Here is an 11,499-nt window from a genome sequence, read left to right as displayed (position 1 = left end):
TTTGTATCAATCGGTGTGAATACTAATTTTCAGGTAAGGTTTTGGATATAATTTTAACTATTTTTTTTAGCCTATCATATTTATAAAGATAAAAAAATAAAATAAAAGTATGAGTAAAATTAACTCAAATTTAAATTTATTTTTATAAAACTAATGTATACAGTCCTAAGAGCTGTATGTAAAATAAAATTTTGTATTTTATCCATGTAATTTAATATAACTTTTACTTTGGAAACATAAAAATTTAATTATATTTTATTACTTAATCATTTATTCTTTCTTGGGAAGTAAAAGTAATTATATAAAATATTAATTATTTTTCAATTTCTAAATTAGATTCTCTTGAAAAATTAAAATCATTAATCATAAATAAAATTTGTTAATTTTTATATAGTGCCCAGGGCCGTAAATATCATAATTCTTTTATTTTGAATTTGTAAGTTAATTATAATTTTTCAAATAAAATCATAATTACTAATGACAACATTTAAAGATTCAAGGCTTAGGAATTAGGATTGACTATAGAATTTGGTGAGAATGTTGACAACTTTATGAGTATTCATTCATTAGAAGTTGAAATATCATGTATAGCATGACGACTATTGAAGAACACTTGAAAGAAGTGGAGCAGCAAATTGAGAAAGTAAATTTTATTCAATTATTAATTTAGTTTCAATATTTATCACATATATAAACTCTAATTATTTGTTTTTTTCTACAAAGTTTCTCAAAATAAATATCTGAAAACGATCGCCAAATACTTACGATGTTAAGAACAAACAACAATGAGCAAAATTAAGTTTGACAAAGTAACAAACAAGGACACAAAGATTTAAGGAGGTTCACCCAATGATGGCTACGTCCTCCGTGGTGTGTAGTTTATGTTTATATTATATCAAATGAATACAAACAACACTTCAATATGAAGAATTACAATTGAGATAGAGATAACAACAATAGGCTATGTGTTTGGCTTAAGGGTTGTGTTTGATGTGTTTTGCATACTTGAAGTGTGGGTATGAGAGCCCTATTTATAGTGCTAGGTACTTGAAGATGAATGGCTCACATAAATACATAGTTAATTTAGGGTAATGAATACTATGAAATAACTCTAAGAACTTGAAAAGGCATTATCTCAAGAGTCACACACATGAGACTCTTCACCTTAATCTTCATTAACACCAATAATTCCCATGAATACTCTTCACCTTATTACACCCTTTTGGATTCCACAACTCAAGAGTCACACACATGAATTCAACCCTTTAATGTGCACTCAAGTCACACATTAGTATAGTATCATTTATAATCACATTAGTATACTACCATTCATAACAATATCCGTTGTTGATGAAGAAATAAATGAAATAATTCTGGAGACAGTTGAAATTGATGCTAATGAATGCAAAGCTCAAAATGGCATATCCTTGTTGTTATTTAAGTATTAATTTGGTATGTTGATTTAAAACATTATGTTTGGTATTTTGCAAGACTTGTTTAATAATTTAGTAATACATTATGCATATATTATGTACTAATCGTTAATGTTTTGTAATTTAGTAAGATATCATGTTTAGTATTATGTATGGAAAATTTATCGTGAAATAATTTTTCTCTAAAATTGATCCTTAAGTTAATTGAGTCAATTAAATTGTGGTTGGGTTAAAAATAAATTAGGTTTTAATTTGGCCAGAAATCAAATTAAATAATTATGATCTGATTTGATTTTGACTTGTTCAAGACAAGCTAATTCTTTCAATATCTTCATAAATAATTCTCATTCCGCAACCTCTTTAGCCTACTCATTGTTTTACTGGCACTCCGACTCCAAATTACTAGCAGGTTTTGATTTTGCTTTAGCTTTATCAATTTTGTTGTTGAATTCTATTTCATTTATGTGGAAGAATCAAGTAAATTTGATTTAACAAACAACTTGAGTTTGTTTGAACTTTTCTGAAATTCAATTTTTAGCGGACCGTTTATGTTGTGAATATTGCTTTGGCGTTGTTGTCGTCTAAAATCTAATTTTCTACTGAACTTCTGTGAAAAGACAATTTTACTGGACTTGTTTGTCTTTTTTTCTTGTAAAAAATACCATTAATGCGACGAATGCAGTTCAGATTGCACTAGATATGATTTTTTAGGTATTAAGGGCTTGTTTTTCCGAACTTATTTAGACTGTGAAAATAATAATGGGACTATGAATTAGTGTTTAATCTCATGTATTTCTGTTATGTATATTATAATTACAAGAGCTGAGTTAATATAGGCTAAAAACTACTATAATTGCATGCTGTAATTTAGGCCTAATTTATGCTCTATTATTCTAATTACTATAAGTACAAATATTCTGATATTATTTCCTGCTCTTCCCCTCAAGTTGAATGGTAGCATCACTTATGTTCATCTTGCTCAATGTTGCTAAGAACGGTTTGCTTGCTATTACTTTTGTTAGGATATCAGCCAGCTGATCTTTGGATCGAACAATCGGAAGACAAATTACTTTTTCATCTAGGGTTGCTCTTATAAGTGATGTCAATCTCTATGTGTTTTGTTCGATCATATTGTATTGGATTCTCTGAAATACTGATAGCAACTTATCACATATGAGTTTGCAAGTGTTCTTTGGTGGGAATCCAAGTTCAGTTAACAATTTTCTGATCCAAAGAACTTTACATATCCCCCAAATAATTCTTCGAAACTCTGCTTTTGCACTTGAAAGAGCCAACCCTTTTTTTTTTTCTTACTTCTCCTGGTAACAAGATTACCTCCGACCATGGTAAAGTAACCAACAATTGATTTTTGATCATTCGGATTTCATGCCCAATCTGCATCGATGTAAGTATCTATTTCCAGATTTGTACCTTTCAGAAACAATACTTCCATCCCAATAGTTCCTTTTAGATACCTGACGACGCGAAGGGCAGCATTCATGTGTTCTTCTTGAGGGTTATGCATAATTTGACTTATTACTCCAACTGCATAAGCAATATCTAGTCTGGTATGAGCACGATAGATAAGTTTCCCAACTAGTCTTTGATATTGCTCTTTGTTTGTTGATTCTGCTACTTCATTCATATGAAGACCAATTCTCTATTATTCTCATTGCTATAATTACAATATTATGATTTTATTTCTTACAGACTGAATTAGATTGGAGTTATGAGAACAATTTGTGAAGAGTAAAAGTGATTGTCAAACCTGAACTTAACATAAAATAGGTTGGGGATATGCCATAAAACATTTTCATTTTATTGGTGAGTTAGCGCATTTTCATATTGAAGCTATGTTGTTTTTTGCCTGTTTTTGTTGAGAATTTAGAATTGGAATGGATTGAAGGTAAAGCTATTTAATATCAAGGCCCAAAGATTGCATTGATGGATTTGTTATTTCAATAAAGGAAAAAGGACTCAACGTATTTATAGATTGGGTGAAAACCAACCAGCTAAAAGTTGCAACTTTCTTCAACATACTGCATACCTTTTCTATTTTACGTTTTTTAGGAGTAATAGCTGTTATTGATGTATTATACAATATTCTTGATCAAGGTGTTGGTTGTAGGCTTATGTACGAATATATGTGTACTTTTGAGCGTGTGCAAAGTGTGACCTCCCTCGGTAATTTGTAGAGACTACAGAAGGTGCAATTGCACATTCACAGCTAAATGAATCTCTTCTTATCGCACATCTCTGTTGCAATCAGAATCTGGATTTTTTTTTGATGCTGTAGTGCTTGCAACATTGAGAGAAAACACATTGTTCTGCCTTACTGACATGCTCAGTTCTTCATTCAATTGCTAAGTGAGCAATCCATTATTGTGCCTTGATTACTGAGCTCATTTTTAATAGCTATGAAGAATTCTTATTGATCTTAGGAAATATCTGTTAATGTGAGTGTGTATATGCAATGTGGTAGAGGAGATATAGTGAGTTAAGTGGAGGTAGAGTAGATTCTGTTTCATTAAGTGGTGGAAAAACATGTGAATGATTATTTTTAGTAATGATTTTATGTTGCCAACTATCGGATGTATGTAATTGTACCTTTGTAATAACAAAGTAATTGTTTCTTGTTGACCATCGATTGTACACTCCATCTGGGGCGGCTTCGCATAAATAAAAAGCACTCATGTTTGTTTGATGCATTGATGTACACATTTGATATAATTAAATAAGTGATGGCTTGTAAATTTTTATTAAGAACAGATGAACAACACCACTGCATTACCCTAACACCATTAAGTTTCACATAACTGTCAGGTATATGTTTGAGAAATGTATCGGCAAACTCTCTTGGTACGTTCATGTAATTGATGACACTGTTCGAAGTGTTGCCATCTTAAGGATAAGCTTGTAAATTGTAATGCACTGAAGATTTTCAAAGAGATCTTTAATGTGGAGTTGGGTGTGACTTTGTTATTGACACTGTGACAGACATCACCGACTTTTTTACTATGCTTACTGTATCTTGTTGCAGGATTTGATGTGTCATATATGTCTGTACATTGCTCAAGGAAGAGGAGCAAAGTGGTAACAGGTGTCTTTCAAAACACAGCCACGACATTTCGTAATTGCTGCAGATTCATGAATTTTTCGGGTGTGGACAGTATTTTTTCTGGTTATATATTATACTTACTGAGGTTCACATGTATAATGTGATCCAATCTTGACTTCTTGATGTGTCATTAGACCACAAAGTACATAAGAATATTTTATTTTCGACCCTCCAAAAATATCTTTTGGTTTCTAGAAGAGAAAAGGTATTTTGTTGTGTACTTTTTGGATTTGTACTCGTGGCCCTTGTGCCAAGCCACTTATTTTGTCGATAAATAACTTCCTCTTCCCATCTCTTGCGTGCTCCCCCACAAATGCTCCCCAACAAAGTGGGTAAAGATGGAGAGACTCACCAATCTTCCTCATACTCATTTTATTCTCTGTATACTTATACTCACTAATGTTAATGCTAGTAAAAATGCACTTCCCTTATGGCATTAATCTCTAAAGTGAAAGTAATTTGACGGAACTTTGATATTGTAACAGACCTAAATTTTCTTAGGATGAATTTATAATCCTCAGTCTGGTAGTACTTAGTGGAACTTCGATCATAATTATAGTTAATAGAAAGTAATGACCACTTGATTACTAGAAAAGATAAAGGAAACAATGAGCCATTGTACACGAAACCAAACTTTGCAATGTATGTTCATATGTCATCGAACGGAGCTTCAAACTATAGGAGCTTGTTTTTGTGTTGATAGTTAAAAACCTATAAACTATTGTACACACAAATAAATCTCTCTACAAGTCTGCCAAAAAAAGGAAAGAAAAAAAAGAACAGATGGTCCTAAAATCAGATACAAGAATGTATAGATACACCTCTGTCAAACAGCTGTATCTGGAAAACGTACTATATGTATTGCTTCTAGGGTGATTTATCGGCTTTTAAATGATGGTATCTTCGATTCATCATTGCTGGGTGCATGCAGGAAAATATTGATTGCTTTTTCTTTTGTGGTTTAACCCCAAAAATGAACGATCTTAATGGCACTCGACCTCGGCTACCAGATCTCTCAGTTTCATTTCGGTTTTGGTAGCCAGAAAATCCTAATTCTTCACTCAACCTGGCTAAGGTACGCTCACCTTCAAGCTGGAGGCTGGTTATATAATCCATACCGGCTTGCAGTTCATCAGCTACCTTGTTATTCTCTTGTTGCATGTTCGCTACCTCTCCTTGGAACTTTGCAGCTTGGAAACTTGTAAATTTCATGTCATCATCTTCAGCACCTGTGCTTAAAGCATGCTTTATTTCTTCTTGAATATGACACAACTGTGAAAATCTCCTCTGTAGCTCTTCTTTTAGCTTTTCACTTTGCTCCAACCAGACAGTTAACTCTGTTTGTGTCTCTCTCAGGTGCTTGTATATTGGTCTAACATCTGATTTCAGAGATGAACTTATGTGAGTATCTCCGTGACTGCTCCCTTCTTTATTATTGTGGGTTTTATAAACCTTTGCTAATTCTGCTTGTAAATCTTGGACTACATTCTGGAATTTCTGGACTTGACCAAATGAAGCACTGAACCTCATCCAGAAATCCAGGTTTTCCTCCAGAATTTGATCAATGTCTGCTCGAAGTTTCTGTTCGACCGGTGAAATCTCTTTTCCTTCACTAGGGAACATAAGCTTTATATCAACGTCATCTTCAAACTCTTGATTTCTTGCTGCTGGCTCCTCATCTTTGTCCCGCGCACTTTTATGTTCATCAAACCTTTTCTGTAAAGCAATCAATTTCTGACGCAAGGAAAGGATCTCTTCATCTTTCATGGCAAGAGAATTCTTCAACCCTTTAAGTTGTTTCTCGATCTCTGAAATATTCTCTTGATTTTTCATCTCTGCTTCGCAAAGTTTCTTCTTGGTCTCCTTGTAGTTACGAAGTGTAGTTGTATACTCTGCTAAAAGAACTTTTTCCTTCCCCTCCAAACCACTCATAAATAAGTGCTGCCAATCTGGCTCATCATCTTCTTTTCTTTTCTCTGCAGTGTGCAAGAATAAAGGTGCGTTTGGTTCCCACTCTTCTAGGGGATTACTCAGATGATCTCTAAGCATAGTTTTAGTTGCTTCCCCTTCATTCTTGTTTGAAGGGTTTAGTGGGTGATCAGTATCAATGGTGCTTGGCTTAGATACCTGTGGTAAAATATCTATCCTGGAAGACATTCCGGATTCATCCATTGACTGGAAAGCAATTTCCCAGACTTTCGCTCCATCTTCAGCAAGATTCGAGCTACTAGTATCACTTGCAGTTCTATCTTGCATTACCTCTTTTTTCAGATCCACATTTTCCGTGGATGCTTTACTTTCTTGTAACTTAATTGATTCCTCAAGTACTCTCAGCTTATTCTCCATCTCACTCAGTTTGTCACTCAAAGTGGATTTTGCAGCTATTAGGTTTTCCTTCTCATTTTCAAGGCTCTTAATCTGTGACTGGAGATCATCAATCTCAAATCCTCTCAGCTTATTCTCCATCTCACCCAGCTTGACACTTAACGTGGTTTTCACCGCAATCAGGCTTTCTTTCTCATCTTCAAGGCTCCTAATCTGCGATTGTAAATCATCAATCTCGAACCCTCTCAGCTTATTTTCCATCTCACCGAGCTTGTCACTTAAACTGGTTTTCCCGGAAATCAGGTCGGCCTTGTCATTTTCAAGGGTCTTAATCTGCGCATGGAGCTCCTCAATCTCAACTCCTCCCAGCTTATTCTCCATTTCACCCAGCTTGTCACTCAAACTGGTTTTCCCAGCTATTAGGTTTGCCTTATCATTTTCAAGGCTCCTAATCTGCGACTGAAGCTCATCAGTCTCTGACCTTAGTGTGTGAATTAGAGCCGTCTGAGAAGAGATCGAAGACTCTAGGTTGATCACTTTATTTACTAGTTCATCTATCTTTTCAGCCATTTCTAAGACACTGAGTGATGCAGTTTCACCATCATCAAAATGCTCCTTGATTTTGTCACGTAGTATTTCGAGATCCTTTGATTCTTTCATAGCAACCTTAGCTTCGTCATCGAAGCTAGTCAAATCTTCTTGAAAGGGATCTCCATTCTCCGAGGCATCAATTTGGTTGCCAAAGAGCTCACTCTTGAGAGAATTTAACTTGCTGCGCGTTTCTTTAATCCTCTGCCTCTCCTCTTTTGCTGCAGCTACAGTTCTGTCTTGCTTCTCCTGTAGCTCAGCCAAGGTGTCATTGCATGACTTAATAGCCGCTTCCGCCATCAGAGTCCGGGCTTCCTCATCCTCTATAACTTGAGATACCCCAAATTCATCTTGTAACTCTGAGATTTTTTCTTGTGTTCCACTGATTTGTTCATCAATATCGCAGTACTTGGCGTACCCGCTTTCATAAGAACTCTTTGCAAACTCCTTCTCGGTTTGAAGAGTCAGAATTTGTTTTTGAAGCTTGTCAATCTCGTTTATCGCCTCATTAATTGTCAGACCAGATTTAGAGACTCGATTAGCATGACCTGCTGATTTAAGCACATTCTTAGGAGGGGCTTTATTGAGTTTTGATGTTAATGCAATGATAGCCTTAATATTTTTGGTAGGAAATTTTGGTGGTGCTTGTGGGATTTTTGTGTCTGAGTTTGAGTTTGAGTTCGAGGTGAATGGCGATCTGTCATTAAACTTTCTAGGCATTCTTGGGGAATTATAATCATCATCATCATCCATAGGAAACTGGTATTGATCTGGGAATGCAGATGCAAGTGTGGTGTTTGCATTTTGTAGCTCTTTCGAAATATGGTCGTACCTTTCTGCTAGGGATCTGTAAGCTCTGTAGGACTCCTCGATAAAGTTTATCAACTCTGGTCGTCTTTTGTAGTACATTTCTGCTCTCTTAGCAAATGAGTCTCCATCTTCTTGAATGAGTTTAAGCACTGCTTCCACCTTTTCTCCCATATCTGCAACAAGCCAGCAACGTCTAAGTCTTGGTAAAACCTCTATGATTAATTTTATTTTCCCCTCCATTGTTCATGCGTACAAAATTTTGTTTATAATGTCTAATGAGCTTTTTTTTAATTACAGGGGAAGGGAAATTAATCTTTTGGTAAGTGGTGAGAATCGAACTCCAATTTTAAGGGTGGAAGAGATAGTTTTCAATGAGTTTTGTCAAGTTTGTCAAGATGTATACTCACTTTGTTTCTACTAGTTTTCCTTATCGATCAAAAATATAGGTTAAAACATTTAAGATTCAAAAAGGAAGACTAGAGTGTACATACATTCAATTTGATGTATGATATCAATAAGGTGTTCATTTGAGTTATTGGATCGACTTCAGGTCAATTGTTTCAGGTTAGTTCAAAATCGGATCTTGTGTTCATGTTGATTTTTACATAATTGTAAATTCATTTAGACTTGGGTCAAAGTCGAGTAAATGTTGGGTTGTCTTGTCTATTTTGAACACAATGTAATGCATTGTTCTCATCCTCTTGATTTACTTGCAGGTCAATCAATGTGAAAAAAATGAGATCAATTATGCAATTTCATGGTGATGATAACAAGCAAGAAATTTTGCACATTACTGTTTGGCATTGTCAACTCCTATGATCTCTCAAAACCTTGAGATCATCTACCAAGAGATAGGTTCTGAGTTCGACACTCCCCGAAGACTCCCACCGGGTAATAATGCCTAATAACTATTTAATCTTGCAATTGTATTGAGAAAATCATGTTTTGAAAATTACCCAGAATTATGAAATGCATTTTAAGATCAATTTTTATAGAAAAAAAAGAAGATAGATGGTGTTCATGAACATACCTTGAAGACTCTGTTCAAGCCATTTAGATTGTTTAGTTCTGACATGGCTAGCATACCACCATGAATATGCATTACTTGCTGCTCTCTGCAACATTTCTATTAAATTTCTGAAACTTTTTTTTTTGATTCTTTTTCAACCCGGAATAAATAAACTCATTATCTTTGTTGATTTTCCAGAATTGACTCTTTCCTTCATTCCATTTCTTCTTCTCTGAACATGATCATGATCAGAACGTGCAATATAATCAACCTTAAAAAAGAAAAAAATATATATTTTTTTCAAAAAAAAGTCCAAATTATAATGAAACTGTATGATTATGATTATGTGTTAAGAGATGAAAGAGAAAGAGAATATTATCTGGGAAAAAAAAATAGTATCAAGGAATGTGCAAAAGACTAGAGTAGTGACCCTTTAATGTGGGATTGTGGTATAGAGGAAACTTCGGTTAGAATTGTTGTCAAATATAGTATAGCATTTGATATAATAATTGATAATCCCTTTAATTTGCTTTCTCTTTTAATTATAATAAATAATTTTTAATCAAAAGCAAATGAGAATGATAAAAAATCTTATAGAGGTAGACATTTATTTGCAATCAATTTCTTCCATGTGTCAATTCTAATTTTGCTTGCCAATAGCATAACTTTGAAGTAGTTGCTTGTTTCTTTACAAACCTTTTTCTATTGCTTTTGGACTCCTTTGCTTGTTATTTCTTTCTTCTAGAGTAAATTGTACTACTAGAATTTTGAAACCATATTATTATAGAATAATTAGTTGTTGCCGGGTTTACTTGGCATCGTTAAATCATCAAATATTATTGATTTTTTAGTAAGTTAAATTGGAATTTGTTTAGCGTTAATTGAATAGATTATAAGATATTTTGGTGAAATTGATCGTTGATTATGTGTTTATAGGTAATTATAGCCTCTTTTGATTGTCAATATTTTTTAAATCGAAGTTAATACCAATAGTTTTCTAATTTCTACATAATTATTTAAAAATTTTGAGGGTGAGGGAGGTAAGAAAAAAGGAAAGGTAGTAGGGTTAGGAATTTATAGGACTTAGATCATGTGAAAATCAATTAAAATGATGAAAACTAAAAAATCTGTGTATATAAGCTTAAATTATGTACATATTATAATTTTGTAAACAATTAGGCGTTTGCTAAAAGGTGTACATATTCGAATGACATTTCAGTAAATAATATGAACTTTTTTTTTCAAAAATATTTACATTCTGCAAGATAGTATGTACAACATTTGCTATAATATTTATCTCAATTTTCACACTTTAATTATTTTCAGATGATCCGGTTTATATATATATAAACATCAATATGATCAAATAAGATTATACAGAAGACTAAATGATATCACTATAGAAACTTATAAATGCTTTTAACTGAATTGAAAACAATAATTAGTTTACTTCGATCACCCAAGAACACATGTATATATAATCATAAATGAACAAATAAAAGATGTAAAGAAAATACTATTTTTGATGCTACTTGTACACAAATAGAGGGTATAAGTAATACAAAGTACTATCAAATACCGAGGAGATTAGTATGAAATAAATGATCCCTCTAATTAATCCACTAGATCTAAAACATGAAAGAGAGAAGAATGAAAAATATCATATATAAGAACATTTAAAAAACCTTCTCGAATAGAACTCTAATATCAATACTAAAGGTAATATTATCTTTTAGTTCAAATATACTTCCCTTGTCAATAATAATTTATCTTTATTTATTTGTGACCTTTACGGCCTCATTTGGTTAATGGTATTAAATAATGGTAATGGGAATGATTTATAGTGTAAAATTTCATCAAAAGTTTCATATCATTCCCATGGCAATGAAATTTTGATCACAAAAACGTTTTTTTGTTCACAAATTTCCATTACCACCTAATACCACCTCTCCCAATGGCAATGCATTAGAATATGAAGAAAATGAGATGATTGAAGTTGGACAAGCATGATCATTAAGGTAATAAAGAGATTTTTCAACTAAAATTACACTAGTTTTTCATTCCCATCACCACCGTTTATTACTACCCACTAAACAGGCCGTTAGAGTTGTACATTTGACTCCATTTAATCTAATTCTAATAGTTCAAAATATAAGTTTCTAATGAACTCAAAAAAAATTGGGTAAGTATACCTAACTTCAGTCTTACATCTTATT

At 33.1% G+C, this 11,499-nt stretch overlaps 1 long non-coding RNA gene across 1 annotated transcript; it reads left to right on the top strand.

The window, feature by feature from the left end:
* The first annotated feature begins 1,592 nt into the window (after window positions 1-1,592).
* Window positions 1,593-9,306, top strand: LOC130820238 (uncharacterized). The gene is made up of 4 exons (XR_009045139.1): window positions 1,593-1,842; window positions 2,456-8,477; window positions 8,572-8,838; window positions 8,991-9,306. It is a non-coding gene; the product is annotated as an uncharacterized LOC130820238 (long non-coding RNA).
* Window positions 9,307-11,499: the final 2,193 nt, after the last annotated feature.

This window comes from Amaranthus tricolor, chromosome 8, assembly GCF_026212465.1.
Source record: "Amaranthus tricolor cultivar Red isolate AtriRed21 chromosome 8, ASM2621246v1, whole genome shotgun sequence".
NCBI lineage: Eukaryota > Viridiplantae > Streptophyta > Magnoliopsida > Caryophyllales > Amaranthaceae > Amaranthus > Amaranthus tricolor.
This window is presented reverse-complemented; position numbering and strand designations above follow the sequence as displayed.